The sequence below is a fragment of the Amblyomma maculatum genome, chromosome 1 (assembly GCF_055883805.1).
Source record: "Amblyomma maculatum isolate TAMU_Amacu chromosome 1, ASM5588380v1, whole genome shotgun sequence".
NCBI lineage: Eukaryota > Metazoa > Arthropoda > Arachnida > Ixodida > Ixodidae > Amblyomma > Amblyomma maculatum.
The window spans coordinates 124,802,147-124,817,186 of NC_139344.1; the positions used below are offsets into that span (position 1 = coordinate 124,802,147).

The 15,040-nt window shown below is 48.1% G+C and overlaps 1 pseudogene; it reads left to right on the plus strand.

Annotated features, from left to right (window-relative positions):
* Positions 1 to 538: 538 nt before the first annotated feature.
* On the plus strand, positions 539 to 13,412 carry LOC146203850 (uncharacterized; annotated as a pseudogene).
* The last annotated feature ends 1,628 nt before the right edge of the window (positions 13,413 to 15,040 follow it).

Genomic DNA, 15,040 nt, shown 5'->3' on the forward strand with positions numbered 1-15,040 from the left:
ACTCCGAGAGGCAACTATGGCGCTAGAAAAATTGCGGAGGTCAGAATTGCTGTTGTTGTGCGAAGAGTTTGGTGTGGAGGTACAAGCTAAAATGACAAAACCGGAAATTTGCTCATTGCTTTTGAAATCCGCCGAGGTAGATACAATTTGCGAGGTGTGGGAACTATTCAAAGCGGATAGGGCGAAAGAGGAGGAGGAAGAAAAGAGACAAAAAGAGGATCAGAAAAGAGAGAACGAGGAACGGAAGAAAGAGGAAGCTGAAGGGAACAGAATATCGCAGCTAGAATTAGCGGCAGAAGCCGAAGAGCGGGAGCTAAAAAGGTTGCAGCTCGCATTTGACGAGAAGAAACCAGAATTTGAACGGTCGAGAGGCGCGACTCCAAAGAAAGCAAGCGAATCGGAAGCGTATCAAACGGGACGAGAAATTCAGATGCAGCCGTACAAAGTGGGCGAAGACCTTGGGTTGTATCTCGTTAATTTTGAAAGGGCGTGTGATAAAAAGGGATACGCTAAGAAGTCATGGCCAGAGAAGCTAATGATGGTGTTGCCCTGTGATGCGGCTGCCATAGTCGCGAGGCTGGATGCGGACGAGGCCGATGACTACGAGAAAGTGAAGGCTAGCCTGCTCAGAAGGTACCATTTGTCGGCAGAAGAATTCCGTCAGCGGTTCAGAGGCGCCAGTAAGAAATGTGGCGAGAGCTATGCAGACTTTGCATGCAGTTTGAAGGCCAACCTTAAAGAATGTTTGAAGGGCGCGTATGCGTACGAAAGTAAAGATAAGGTCGTGTAGTGTGTAGGCCCAGAGCAATTCTAAAACAGCATCCCCGAATCAGTTAAGCTCTGGATTCAAGACAAGGAGGAAGTGAGAAAAGTAGAGAAAGCCGCAGAGTTAGCGGACAAATAAACGGCGCGGAGGAGGTTAGGCTCCGATATAGGCGGGCCTGAAAAGAACAGTTTCGGCATGAGGAAGCGTTTTGTGCCGAAAAACGCGCAATATAGAAACCCCAGCCCGTGGAAGGAGCAAAACAGGTCACGGAAAGAACTGAGGGTGGTTCTAGGCAGACCGAAGCGCAGAAATCGCTGACAAGAGTTCGAAACCAGAAAACCGTTTTGTTGTTTCAACTGTCAGGAGACCGGACACATTGCTGCAACGTGCAAAAAGCCGCGGGTAGCCTTTTCATACGCAGATGACAGTGATGAAAATTTGGAGCTCCTACAGCCATACATTCACGAGCTCAAAGTAAATGGAAACCGTGCAGAGTCCTTGGGGACAGCGAGGCCACAATAGACATTGTTCATCCTTCCTATGATAAAGAGGAAGACTTGATTGGGGAGGTGGCATGGATAGAGCAGGTGCTAAAAGATCAAAGTCTGTGCCTTCCGATGACAAGGGTAGTGATTTTCGGCCCGTTCGGAGAGTTAGTGACAGAAGCCGCTTTCTCGCGCGCGGTTTCATTACAGTGCCTGTGCCTATTTTCGACTAGGTAGAATCAGTTGCTGCATGAACGGGGTCAGAAGCTAGCAGAGGGAACAGTAAAAGCCCTGACGAGATCAAACTCGCGCGAGCTAGCCACCAAGCTTACATACCACCAGGCATCAGAGACGTCTAGCCAGGGGAATGACATTCCCGATAATCAGGAACCAAACGAACCAGTTGCAGTTCGTGCAGACAAGGGGCGACCCGAACCAGAGGTCAAAGAAAGGATAACGAGTGGCCGCATTCAGGAAGAATGCAGTACGGGTTCCGTGTTGCAGCCAACCTCTCCGTGCATGGACCGCCTGCTGCGCGTCGACAAGATTCGTTAAAAGCAGAACAGGAACTGAACCCCAGCCTGTTAAAGTGGCACTTTACAGCTCGTGAAGGCATCGCTAGGCGAAATGTGACAATACATCACAAGGGCGGACTGCTGTATCGGCACTACAAAGACAAAAAGGGTAGAACACTAGACCAGCTGGTTGTCCCTGAAAAGTATCGCTCTGACCTACTGAGTCTTTGCCACGGTAACAATTGGTCAGGGCACTTAGGCGTGAACAAAACAAAGGAAAGGCTGCTTGGAGAATATTACTGGCCAGGCTGTTTCAAGGACGCTAAACGCTACGTTCAATCGTGCGACGCTTGTCAGCGCACAGGAAAGCCAGGTGAGAAATGGAAGGCACCTCTAAAGCTAGTTCCGCTGATTTCAGAACCGTTCCGTCAACTGGTCATTGACACAGTGGGACCACTGCCTAGAACCAAGTCAGGATATAAGTACGTCCTCCCTATGATCTGCCCCGCTACAAAGTTTCCGGAAGCGGTACCTCTGAGGGAACTTAGCTCAGCGGAGATAGTCAATGCACTCCTTTGAGTTTTCGCCCAAATTGTCTTCGCAGCAGAAATTCAAGCTGACCAGGGGACAGTTCTCACGAGCGCACTGACGACCACGTTTTTGCATAGGTGTGGCGTGAAGTTCATACATAGTTCGGTCTATCACCCTCAGTCCAATAGCGTAGAAAAGTGGCATTTAATGTTTAAAAGAGGGCTGCAAGCTACATGCTACGAGCACAAGGATGACTGGGAAAGTTGTCTCCCACCAACGCTTTTCTCCCTGAGAATGGTTCCACATGAAGCCACAGGTTTCACCCCCGCCGAACTAGTGTACGGAAGGGCTCTCCGTTCTCCGCTTAGTTTGCTAAGGGAGATGTGAGAATGGACGGGCGAAAGTCAGCCAGTCGTAGAGTACGTGCTGCAGCTGTTAAATGGTCTCAAAACCACGCGAGAACTAGTGGACGAGAACCTGAAAATGGCTCAGGAAACTGCCAAGTTTTACTACGACCAGAACGCTAGAGTGAGAAATTTTAAGGTAGGGGATAAGGTGCTCATTCTCAAGCCTTCGCGAAAAAACAAGGTAGAAGTTCATTAAGTCGGACCTGTAGAAGTTGTAGATCGTCTCTCTGAAACCAACTACACTTTGAAGATGCCGGGGAGAGGCCAGCAGATAAAGGTATACCACTGCAATCTAATGAAGCCCTATCTTGAAAGGAGCGGGGTGGCAAACATGGCTATAAACATACCGGAGGAGGTACTAGCCGAAACTCCCGAGTGGAACGGAAATGACAGCAAACATTCTAACAGCATAAACGATCTCGTGGCTCGTTCCGCGAGCACAAAGGTTCTAGAGCCAACTCAACTACAGCAACTAAAGCAGCTGCTTTGCTAATTCCTGGACAGTTTTAGTGGCCGGCAAGGAAAGACAGACCTCATCACACAGGAGATAGAACTAACCTCTACCGAGCCAGTAAGATTGAAGGCTTACAGGGTTTCACCTAGACAAAAAGAGATAATTGAGGCCGAGATCAAACACATGTTAGAATTGGGCGTTATAGAACCAGCGGAAAGCGACTACACCTCTGCTTTGATCCTTGTAGAGGCACCGGGAAATGATCCTTGGCCCTGCGTGGATTACCGAAAGCTTAACGCCATAATTAAAGACCAGCTGTATCCAATCCCGAATATAGAGAGGATAGAGACCGTAAGCGCTGCCCAGTACATATCCACGCTGGACCTGGTAAAGGGCTATTGGCAGGTTACGCTCTCGGAGAATGCACGCCGATATGCGGCATTCATTTCGCCTGTGGGGCTCTAGTTCTGAGTTTCGGGCTGAAAAATGCGCCATTTAGCTTTTTTAAGTTAGTGGACATCGCCCTCAAGGACATGTACGAGTTTGCTGTCCCATATCTCGATGATGTGGCTGTCTTTTCTGACTCCTGGGAAGACCATATTTCCAATTTCAGGAGAGCGCTAAGCCAGTTGCGTAACGCCGGGTTAACCATAAAAGCAGAAAAATGTAATTTTGGTTGCTCGCATGCAGAGGTGGGCATTTGACCTCAAAAACCTCGACCTCACCTCAAACTCAAAAACTATTTGGCGACCTCACTCAACCTCAACCTCATCAATTCAGGTTGAGGTCCCCCAGGCGACCTCACCTCACTTTTCAGGTGACCATTGGCGACCTCACTCAACCTCACCTCAAACTCAAAATGTGAGGTTGAGGTCGGGTGCTCGACCTAAAAAAAAATCATTAAATTAAACCGCAACTTAAAGCTAATATACATTTCTCGGTAATGCTAGGGTATATAGGCTAGCCAGAATTTTGTCGTATGAAGGCTGTATTTTACTCATAAATTTCATACAACAATTAATATCCAGGATAAAAGCAGAAAAACTCCGGACACTACATGTCCAACTCTGCACTAAAATGGCAATCCTCTCCCCCTCCTCGCCTACCCTTTTGTGGTCGGTTTCAATCTAAGGCCTATATGGGTACAACGTTACTACGCATAGGCCCATAATGCAATACAAAGAGTTTAACCCAACTGACCCATACAGTTTCTTATTCTTACCTAGAGGGAAAGCTGTGCTGCCGTCTATGGGAGTTTACATGGAGTTTCCAGATGGCCAGTTCAGCCACCATAGGCGCTCAAAGCATCATGGGCTGGAGAGCAACCGAGTGCAGAACTACAACTTTTGGCCAAAACTAATGCAAAGATAAACGTTGTTCTACCGTAAATAATGTCCTAATATTGAATATTGTGACTATAAATTGCAAAAAGAGAGAGAAACAGCATGTTGGTGTGATATGTATCTAATATAAGCGATGGCTCTTTCTCCTATTGGCTTAGTTTCGAGTAGCACAAATACCAATATTTCGCACTTAATAAGCAAAGTTTGAAATAAAAAAAACGTTGTGAAAATATTTATGGGTGTGCAATCACTTAAGGAAGTTTTTAGTGGCATTTCGGGACTAAAAACCATTTATTGGCGACGTCTGCTTTTGCGCCTTCGCTACTATGGTTTTCGTGGTCTATGTACGCACCTTCAAATGATGATGATGACGAAAAAGAAACATCGCAGTAACGCCACTCCACGTACCCGAGAAAAACCGACTGTCCCGCAACAAGTAGCACACCGGCCCATGATTCTTAGCGCGCCCATGGTGGCTGAAGTGCAGCGCCCTCAGCTTTCCCTCTAGTTAGTGTAAGGAACTCTATGATCTGACCCACGTGAATAAGATTCATATTAAAAATAAAACAAGCCAGTTCTTACTCTAAACTGAAAAGCCAAATGCTGTTGACCCTAGTGACGACGACAACAATGACGATATGCTCTTTTTCTTTTCTTGCCACATAGCACTAAACCGACAGGGACACAGCTAGACACACGGGACGGGCGCTTTTTTTTATCGCCCGTCCAGTATATCTGGCTGTGTCCCTGCCTGTTTAGCGCTGTCAGGCAAGAAAGCCGACACCAAATCGCCCAAGCTTCCATCCTTGCTCTTTTTCTTAATTCGAAAAAAAAAATGGATGATTGCCGAGCATTTTTTTTAATACACTGTACATTGTTTTGCGACAGAATACATTAAAATAGGAAAAAAAAATAGGAATACATTCGTGCCTCGTTAGTACGGACGCTTTGGTTTCCGACCAAAGCTGTCCATAAAGCGAGTCATCCATAATAACGAGTCATGAATAAAAACGAAAAGTATATACTTGAAAAAAATTTATAATTAATGGCTGCTGTTTTAATTAATTTGGGTATATAAACACAGCCGAGATGTCGATGCTACCCTCTTCTCCATAGATCCGTCGATCCGAAACGTCATGTCTGTCCTTAAACCTTGTCAGCCATCCTCTTGAGCAGCTGAAGTCAGTAACGCCTAGACAGAGCGTAGAATATTTCTCAGTAAACATCCCCCTGTTTTACTGAACAAAAATTCCGTAAGTCATCACAGGTAAAACCTATCAAGACGGAGGAGCAGAAGCACTCATAATGTTGCCGAGGCAGCGAGCCTTCTTTTGAAGCATTTCGTCGCTCACGACCGCACCATTCGCGTACACATTCCCGAACCACATTAACAAGGCTGACTCCATTTCTTCGAACTGTGCTTGGCGCTGTCGGACTGTGGCTTTCGCTGCAATGCCGACGTTGAGTCATTTATCGGAGTCCTGCAGTATATATAGATGGTATACCGTCGACCTGGCGAGGCTGAGGCCTAGTTGAACTTCGGTCCGGTCTTTCGTGGCATGGATTGACGGAGATGGCTTTTGCCGCTTGTATTCACAGATTTCCCGCTTCGCGCCTAAGTTCAGCTCCACTCTTTTGCGTTTAACTCTCGCCATGTCAAAAGTCAGACTAAAGTTGAGGGTTACAGGCTCCTGTTTCTTTGCACTCTTTTTCCCTAGCTAACCTCCCTGACTTTCCGCTCTTCTGATTCTCTTTCTTGCCTTGTACTGTTTCTGTAAGGAAGCGAGGGAGTCAAGTTGGCAGGCTACTATACAGAGGGCTATCAAACAGCCCTTTCCAGTGCCGTTTGTATGTGTTCCTATGAAACAAACACTGCAAGCTGAAGTGCATTTTAGAACGCCGTACGAAGAACTCAGACCTTGTCAAGGCCGCATCGTTGACTCAAGGTGAAGCCGACATGCGGATCGCTGTGTTGCAAAATGCGGTAGTTCGGTAGCGCAACAGTGACGAAAACCAGGAGCATGAGAAGGAAATTCCTCCAGGACGGGACGCCTGGTCCTGGTTGCGTGCTCGTCACCATTCTTTTGTCGCTGTACTTCGTGAGTGTGTCTTAACCCTGACCGAAAAGCGTTAACGGCTTCATGAAACACACTTTGTGTTCTGGGATAGAAAAACTTCAGTTCCCACCCCCAATTTTGGCGCTTGTCTTTCTTTTGATAACTTCTTTCTTACGCTTTTACCGGCCTCTCTTCTGGTCACGTTCAGCAGAATTTATTGCGACCACATGCTGCTATTTTCCCGACTGCGGCCTTTAGTTGCAGTGCTGCCGCTGCACCCAGAAATCTCCCGGTTCCCTCCTTTTGGGGTCTTTCTTAGTTAGCTGACCCTCGGTTTGCTGTGTACGATCCCTGCCATCCACCCTCCTTTCCTCCTCCTCCTCCTCCCTTGCTTTCCGCTCTTGCCCCCCCCCCCCCCCCCCCCCCGCGGCGCACTCGCCGCGGCATCTGGCAATCAAGAAGCAACCAGAAGGGGAAGATGTCTCGTCTTTAGTGTAGTAACAACATAGTTAGAAAACCAGAATAGCATGGACCTGCAATCAAGACAGCTAATTTTATGTTGAGCCGGTCTCCTCATCAAAACAAAGTAATAGCCTCCACCTTGATTCGAACCTCCATCCCTCGTAACCCCAACCGAGAGCTTTAACCAACTACACCCCGCCAGGATTTTTTTTTCCAGCCTGACTGGTTTCCGCTGGTGACACGGTATTTATCTTTGCCTGCCTTTTGGTTGTGTTTTCTGTTGTGCAGCTCAGCAACGGCTGAATGATTTGTAAATAGTCTGTGCACATAGCCCTTTCTGCACATAACCGCGCGTGATAACGTTACGCGCGGTATAGGAGTAGCGACTCTTAATTCTCCTTCTTGAGAATGATAGTAGTGATGATAATAGGCTAGTCAGCGGCTAATTTCGGGCGAGCGCGTACTCAGCATTGGACAGGATTGTATTGGACTAGATTAGATTGGACTGGATTCGATTAGACTTGATTGTAGTGATTTGGATTGGACAGGTTTGGATTGAATTGTATGTGTTGGATTGAATTGCATTGGAATTGAATGTGTTTGACTGGAATGTACTGCAGTTGATTGGACTGGATTTGATTAGACTGGATTGGTTTGTATTGGATTATAGTAGACTGAATTGGTTTGGATTACACCCAATTGGATTGGATCAGATTCGATTGAAGAGGAGTAGGCAGCCCAGCGGCAACATAAATGCTTTCGCTACGTAAATCCTGGCTTAGCTGAGCTAAGCCACGGCCTTTTTTTTACGTTTCCCGCTGTGGCATTTGCGCTAAAAGGCTGCGCTCGTTGAGCGCCTTGCCCATTCGCGGGATGCACACCACAACACGTGCTTCTGCGTGCAGCTCAGAGGCGCGCAAGCCAGTTCATAGCCCTTGATTCCTACCGTGAGCAAAATAGAAAGGGAGAGCGTGGAAGCAAGTTCCAGGAAGGCACTTGCGCACATCAGCAAAGTCTACGTCAGCCGGAGCCGTCGACACAGGAGCCTTGAAGTCAGCTCAATGGCGCGCTTTTCCCGACAGCAAGCACTGCAGGCTGAGCAAACTCAAGCTGACTCACCTGTTCCCATCAACCAAAACGAGGTGCTTGTGGTGTCTAAGTTGGGAGGCCACTAAACAGACGCACCTGCTACCAACTCGAAGAACCCCGTTAACTTCATTGTGAAATTGGTGAGATCGTTCTCGATGATGAAAGCCTGGACTTCAGTGAGATGCCTCAGTTGTAGCCTTTTAGCCTTTTAAAACTGAAATCCAGGAGCGTAGGTGCGAGAGTCAGATTTTCGCCTTGCAGATGAAACTTTTGAAGGCAAAATTGTTTTGATTCGACTGAAATGTTGCGATCAGTGTGGATTTCGCATAGAGTGAACGTAGTGAACCTTTCTTTCATTTTTGCGTCAAATACATTCTGTCGGCTCTGAATCATTGAAGCATTTTTGTGGTTTTTCAAGATTTAAACAATTGTAAACAAACTTCCATGACTCTCCGTTAATCTCAATCGCAAGTCTGGTGGTCAAGTTGCAGCTCACATAACGGCAGAGCTGTAAGAAGATCACCCCGTCAGCCTTCCACTACTTTTCCAGAAAAATCACGACCGCTTTCACCTCATCGTTATGGGAAACACTATAACGTGTGAGCAGTGTGGGTGTGTTGAAACTATTGCGCACATACTTTGTGAGTGGCCTCAGTTTGAGCGTGAGCGCACTTTCCTGGCTGCTGCACTTCGTTGCTTGTACTCTCGCGCTCTTACTGAAGAAAAGATTCTGGGCCCTTGGATGACTCCTTCATCAGAAAGGAAATCAGTGAAGGCGCTACTTAAGTTTTTAAAGGATTCGGGGTTGAGTTCAAGACTTTAACTGCACAATAGACTCCTTCTCTTCGCACCCTTTCTTTCTTTTTTCTCCCTTTGTTCCCCTCCCCACGTGTAGGGTAGCCTACTGGGCATCGCCTGATTAACCTTCCTGCCTTTCTATTCTATTTCTGTCTCTCTCTCTCAAACACATCTGCTTCTCAGCATGCTTTCCCAATCGCCGCACTGCGGTCGATGACGTCTAACGGTTCTACTTGTGTAATGCAACCGCGCAACTGCCTGGAGCGATGTTACAGAACTTGATCAGTTCGCATTCAGTTCGAAAAGCTCGCTGTGTTGGGCTGGAAGCAGGCTGTTTTTTTTTTTTTTTTATTGCGCAAGTTAGCCCTTCGGCATAAGGGTTTAAATATATTAATACAGGCCTGTGGCCCCCAAAGAATGCCAACAGCTCTCGGTGGTGTGAGCCATGTATCCATACCCCAGTGTCAGGCGGTCTGGTAGGGTGGTAAGAGTGGCTTCTAAGGTGTGCCATGTGGGCCACGCGAAGACCAGGACAAGTTGTTGGGAAGTGGTCTATTGTGGCCTGCATAGCAGGGGCTGGACAGAACGGGCAGTTCAGGGAAGCAGTCTGGGTGGTCCGAGAATATTTTACAGCAGGCGTTAGAGCAACACACACGCGGATTCTTCTCAGCGTCAACTCCTCACGGAGTTTGATCCACACGGTGGAATTAAAGCACGCGTGGAGAGGCGAAAAAATTCTTTCGCAAGCACTATGGCCTCCCCTGAGGACAACTTTAACATCAGCCGAGGATATGTCACTTTCTGGGAACAGGAGGCATCATCAGTTTCTGTGAGACGGAGCATAGTTTAGGGAGCCCACACCACACTCACAGGGCAAGGAAATGATTGCACAATATTGCAAACATCGTTGATGATGTCGAAGGTATTAGATATACTCCGTAATGCTCGGACGGCTTTGCTGGATTCTGTAAGATCAAAATGGTCGGGGTGCAGCATATAGGCTGTCTGCTAATATAGACAAACCATCGCGAATGGCAACAAGCTCTGCTACTAGAGAAGGAAGGTGCGTTGCTTCTGTTCTATATGAACATACCTGGCGTATTTCAGGAAGCAATGGACAAATGAGGATAGTATGTAAACTCTCATAGCCAGTGCGTGATTTTACGTAAACTTGAAGCCCTGTGTAGTGTCTGTGTAATGATCTGGCTTCGCTGCTTGCACCGGATGTTGAACTTGGCGCTTTTCTCGTAGCAGACAGTTGTTTGTCATTTGTGGCCGATTCCGTGGAAGTTCCGAAGGCGTTGCTTCAAGCAGCGTACAAGACGAATAAAAATAATGCGCTAAATTCAGACGCTGCAGGAATAGCTTCCAGTTGTATGACATTGTCTCTACGTCGAACTCCGGGCACACCGCCATCACAACGTTCGAACAAGCCTTCTGTCTATTTAACAAGGGCACAATGGGATCGACTTGAGGCTATAAATCGAGAGGCAATGAGGGTCATCACCTGCCTCCCTCGCATTACACCAATCGTGGCACTCCAAGAAAACGCACAACTAAACACAATAGATGAACTGGTGCAGCAACGACGTGATGCACGCAAGCTTGAGGCCACACTCTCTCACGCAACGTGTGCTCTGAAGGCTTATGCTTCGAAACATTCACTACTACCACCGCCACTGCCAGTTCTCCAACCTTGGCGTTTTGTACAGCTGAGCGATAATAAGCCGACTGATTTACGCCGACCAAGAACACAGGAAACGGCGTCGTCACTTCGCGACCGAATTATGGAACAAGACGCCCGCTTGCCACATGGTTCCATTATAATTTACGTCGACGCAAGCATCAAAGCCTGTTAAGAGATAACAGCAGTTCACTATCCTAGCATATCTTCATTGAACAAGACGTCAACATTTCAATTACCGGAACCTCCATCTTCTTTTTGTGCGGAACTGCTTGCAGTGCAAGAGGCGCTTCGCCCTGTGACCGCCATTCCCATGCTTCCCACGGCCCGTATTATCATACGTACAGATGCCCTCCAGGTGACAAAGCTACTTAGACGAGTTAGTAGTAGCCCGGAAATCTGCCAGATCATACACAGTCTAGCGGCTCGCATACCAAATCCAATTCGTATTGATTGGACCCCGCGTGACCTTTTAATTGCTCAAAGCCAAGTGGATGCTGCAACCCGCCTATCAAACTCGACATCGACATCGCCAAACCTCATAAAATTAGACAATGCCACCCTGCTTTTAACAAGAAAGGAGCACCTCCGGCGCCGTACACGTGCTCTTATACCTCCGTGTACGGTAAGCCCCCCCGCGGTCTAACCCGTGCAGAGGAGGTGGCGCTTCGGAGGATTAGAGTTGGGGTGGCCCTAACACCAGCAGTGATCCGAAAGTGGCCACAATTTCGGTATTTATATCCACACCCTGGGTGCCCCATCTGCAAGTCTAAAAATATAGAAGCAGACATCCATCACCTACTGTGGGATTGCCCAGCGTTGAAGCCAACGCGGATCCGGCACCTGGTGGCAGCTGGCCTCTCCCCCCATAATCCGGAGTCATATGCTGTTTGGACACTGGGACCGCATCATCGTTCACTCCTCGATTTCATTGCATCAGCCAACCTTTTTTCATTTATTTGACCACATCCCTCATCCATCATGACATTCCTCTTATGCCCTGAGGCAATAAACTTCGCAAAAAGAAAAAAAAAAGCATTCTGTCTGAGCAACTCGCGGTTGTCGTTTGTCTCTACCAGTGTGGAAATTACCAAGTTGTTATCACCAGCGGATTTTTTCTATCCTTCCTCTTCTTCTTGTCGTTGTTCCTCTGCAACAGCGGCGAAACCGGATGCTAGGCAACGGGACGCTGTTTCAGACACTGGCGAAATGCTCAAGGGTAGCGTAGGGTATACCTTTCCTAAAAACAATATTGTTCACATTTAATCTCCGCCTTTAAAGGGTATGTTTCGATAGCGTAGGCTATCAGCCCACCTATAAAGCTGTGCTTTACCTAAGCCGTATGAATGTGCCTGCGTGTTCTAGGGATAACGTGAATTTAAATATCATGGCACGCTGATTCTAATGCCACCCTCCCACATGAAAGGAGAGGTCCGAATTGGCGCTCTTTCAGACCCCCACCGACACCGACGCTGAAGGCTCGAGCTGGCTGACGTATTGAATCTTCCGCTTCAAAAATATATTAGGCGCGTTTCCAGTGTGCCGGCTCCGAAACTGCACATGGCTGGCTACAGGAATGGACGAAATACTGAAGACATTGATTTTTTTTAGCGAGGCAGTCAGCCACCTGAAGGATCGCATATTGTAATTTATGCTCACCTTGTATCATTTCGTGAAATGGCGCACACCCACGTAGAAGCACTGTGCGATAATCGAGTTACATAAAGTGAAAGAAGAAATATCCTGCGCGAGTGCACAGTGTACAGGCGGACACCGAAACGCAAAAATTTCATAGCATTCCAGGACCTTCACTGGAGGAATGTTGAAGCATCAGCTGATATTGTAGCTCTAGGCGTGTTGAGAATTTTACTGTCTTTTATTTTCCGTGTAATGTTTTTTTAATTTTTATGCTTATTTTTCGTTTTCATATTTCTATCTTTTTTATTTCCAAAACATCCTCCAACATCCTTACGTTAGACAAAAAGAATTAGGAAGATGCTCGCAGAAAGTTTTCGAAAAGTGGTTAGCGCGCTCGAATCAGGCACGGAGGGTTAGTGGTTCTAGTCTTGGCGTGGATGATATCTTTATTACTAATGTTTATTTTTCGTGAGGACGCGCCAGGGTGACTACACAATATTCACAACTCCTGTCTACGCAACTCATGGGGCAAGAAATTTTTCCGCCTTAAGAACTTTTGAGACTCTGGGTAGAAATGTCCAGCGCTGTGGCATTCGCGCTAAAGGCCCGGCGATCATCGAGCGCCTCGCGACTTGCGCGTTCGCGAGAGCCACCCGACAGCACGCGCTTCTGCGAACAGATCAGTAGAGAACGAAAGCTAGATCATTGTCTCCAGTTCCCACTGTTGCAAATGGAGAACGGCAAGGAGAAGAGGCCCAGGCGAGCACTCGCTGAAATCACCAATGTAAGTGTGAGCACGACTGCGCAAGGAACGAACGCTGACGTTGGGTCTACGACGCGGTCTGCACCGCGCCAAGGGCAGGGCGCTCTGCCGAATACGGACGACTCACATGCTCCCACAATCCAAGAAGCCCATCTTACAGAGGTTGAGTTGGGGCGCCACGGAACAGACATTGCTGCGGCCGAAGCGAAGAAGCCTGAGGAGCTTGACAGTGAGATCGGTGAGATCGGTGAGGTCATATTCGCTGGCGAAAGCACCGACTTCAGTGGGATGCCTGTGTTGGCGGATTTTGAGCTTGGTAGCCAGGAGGGCTGGCGCGAGGAATCTGAGACTCTTCCTGAAGATGGACCTGTCAATGACCAAATCGCTGAGGTCCCCCTGGACTCACTCTGCGATGAATGAGGACTTCCGCATAAACTGAATGTGGTGAAGCTTTTTTTTTTCTGTGTGTGTGATAAATACATTGTGTTCCATTTGCATTTCTAAAGCATTTGTATTTTCGCATACAATAAATCAAATGTAAACAAGGTTATATGCTATCAATTAATTACCACAAGGTATTGACAATGCACTTCTGTTTTGAGTGCAGGTGGGAGCCAAGGTTTCGGCTACTTAATTCTGATGTTTTCTTTACATCGTCTGCGAGCGACCTGATACGAACTAAACCGAGCTTATGGTATGGTCAGCGGTGGCGTACACTCATCCTTCTTGCTTTCCGGAGCGGCTGAGAGCAAACGCGATACCAGACGACTACGTCAGTGCTCCAGTGTGCAGGCCGACCAGTTTACAAGCCGAGCTTCTTCCACTCTTGACCGAGATAGGCAGGTCTAGATATAAATGTCGAAGCTGCCATTTGGCGTGCGTATCGCCGCTAGTGAAAGTCTGCGGGGCTCATATGTTCTCTACGAATGTATTCTCAAGAGCCACAGGTTATAAAATGCGGCAGGTTTTCCTGCTCAGGCAAGATGCGATCGCTATGAGATGTTTGCACCGCCTGATATTGTCCTCTGCGCAAAAACAGTGGACCCAGCGGTACAAAAACGGTACTAATAATAAAAGAGCGAGCTTTCTTTGCAACAGCGTTACTTTGAGGCCAGACAGCCACTAAGCAAGTGTGTGACATGGTGGCAGCATTATAAGAGCCGACTTATTCATATTGTGTTATCTCTATGCATGCACTGTTAAGGATGGCGACGAGACAGGCGTGAGATATGCCGCTTTCAACCATCGAGACAAGAATTCCCGATCGAAAGAGGTGGAGAGGTCCAGAACGGCGACAGCGTGACTCGGCCAAGTGGGGCCATCGGGAAACACAAAGGTTCAAGTGGATCGTGGCGTCTCCCGCATGGGTCAGTACCCTCAAGGCGGCCACACGGTCATCCCCTTCGTCTGGCCGACAGCGCGCGGCGGCCCTTGCGAAGCATACTTTTGTGCCCAGACCATGAGACGCCGGCGGTCAACGCTTCTCCGATTCGTCTTGCCGACGGCGCGCGGTGGCTCGTTCGACGCAGGTGTGTCGTCCCAGACTATGCGACGCCGGCAGACAGCGAGCTCTTCGTGTGTGTCCTCTACACCGCCACAGCGGCTCCCTCCTTCCTCACCAAGTCTACACGGTCACTGCACCGTTCACACACATGTTGTCCATTGGTGTCTGGGTCGATGTGCTTGATGCGCCAGGGGTTGGGGTATGAGTTCGTTTGGAGCAAGCGTAACGTAACTGATTGGCTGTGGGTTAATTTCTTATCCGGGAGGGGAAATGCTCGTCTGCCTAGATAAAAGTGCTTAGTAAGCTCGTTGTACGTGAATAATTGATCTCTGTACTCGATATGTGGAGTAGCAGGGGAAACCGGACGGACGCGGTTTATGAGTCCTCGCGCCGCCTCGTGTGCGATCTCATTGAGATTCCACAGGCCGCCCCCTAAGCTGCCATGTGGGCCGGGAACCATACGATGGACTGATCGGTGATGTTACTTCCGCCTAAGATCCGTAACGTCGTCTTGTCTATCCCGCCCTTGGCGAAAGCTCGAGTG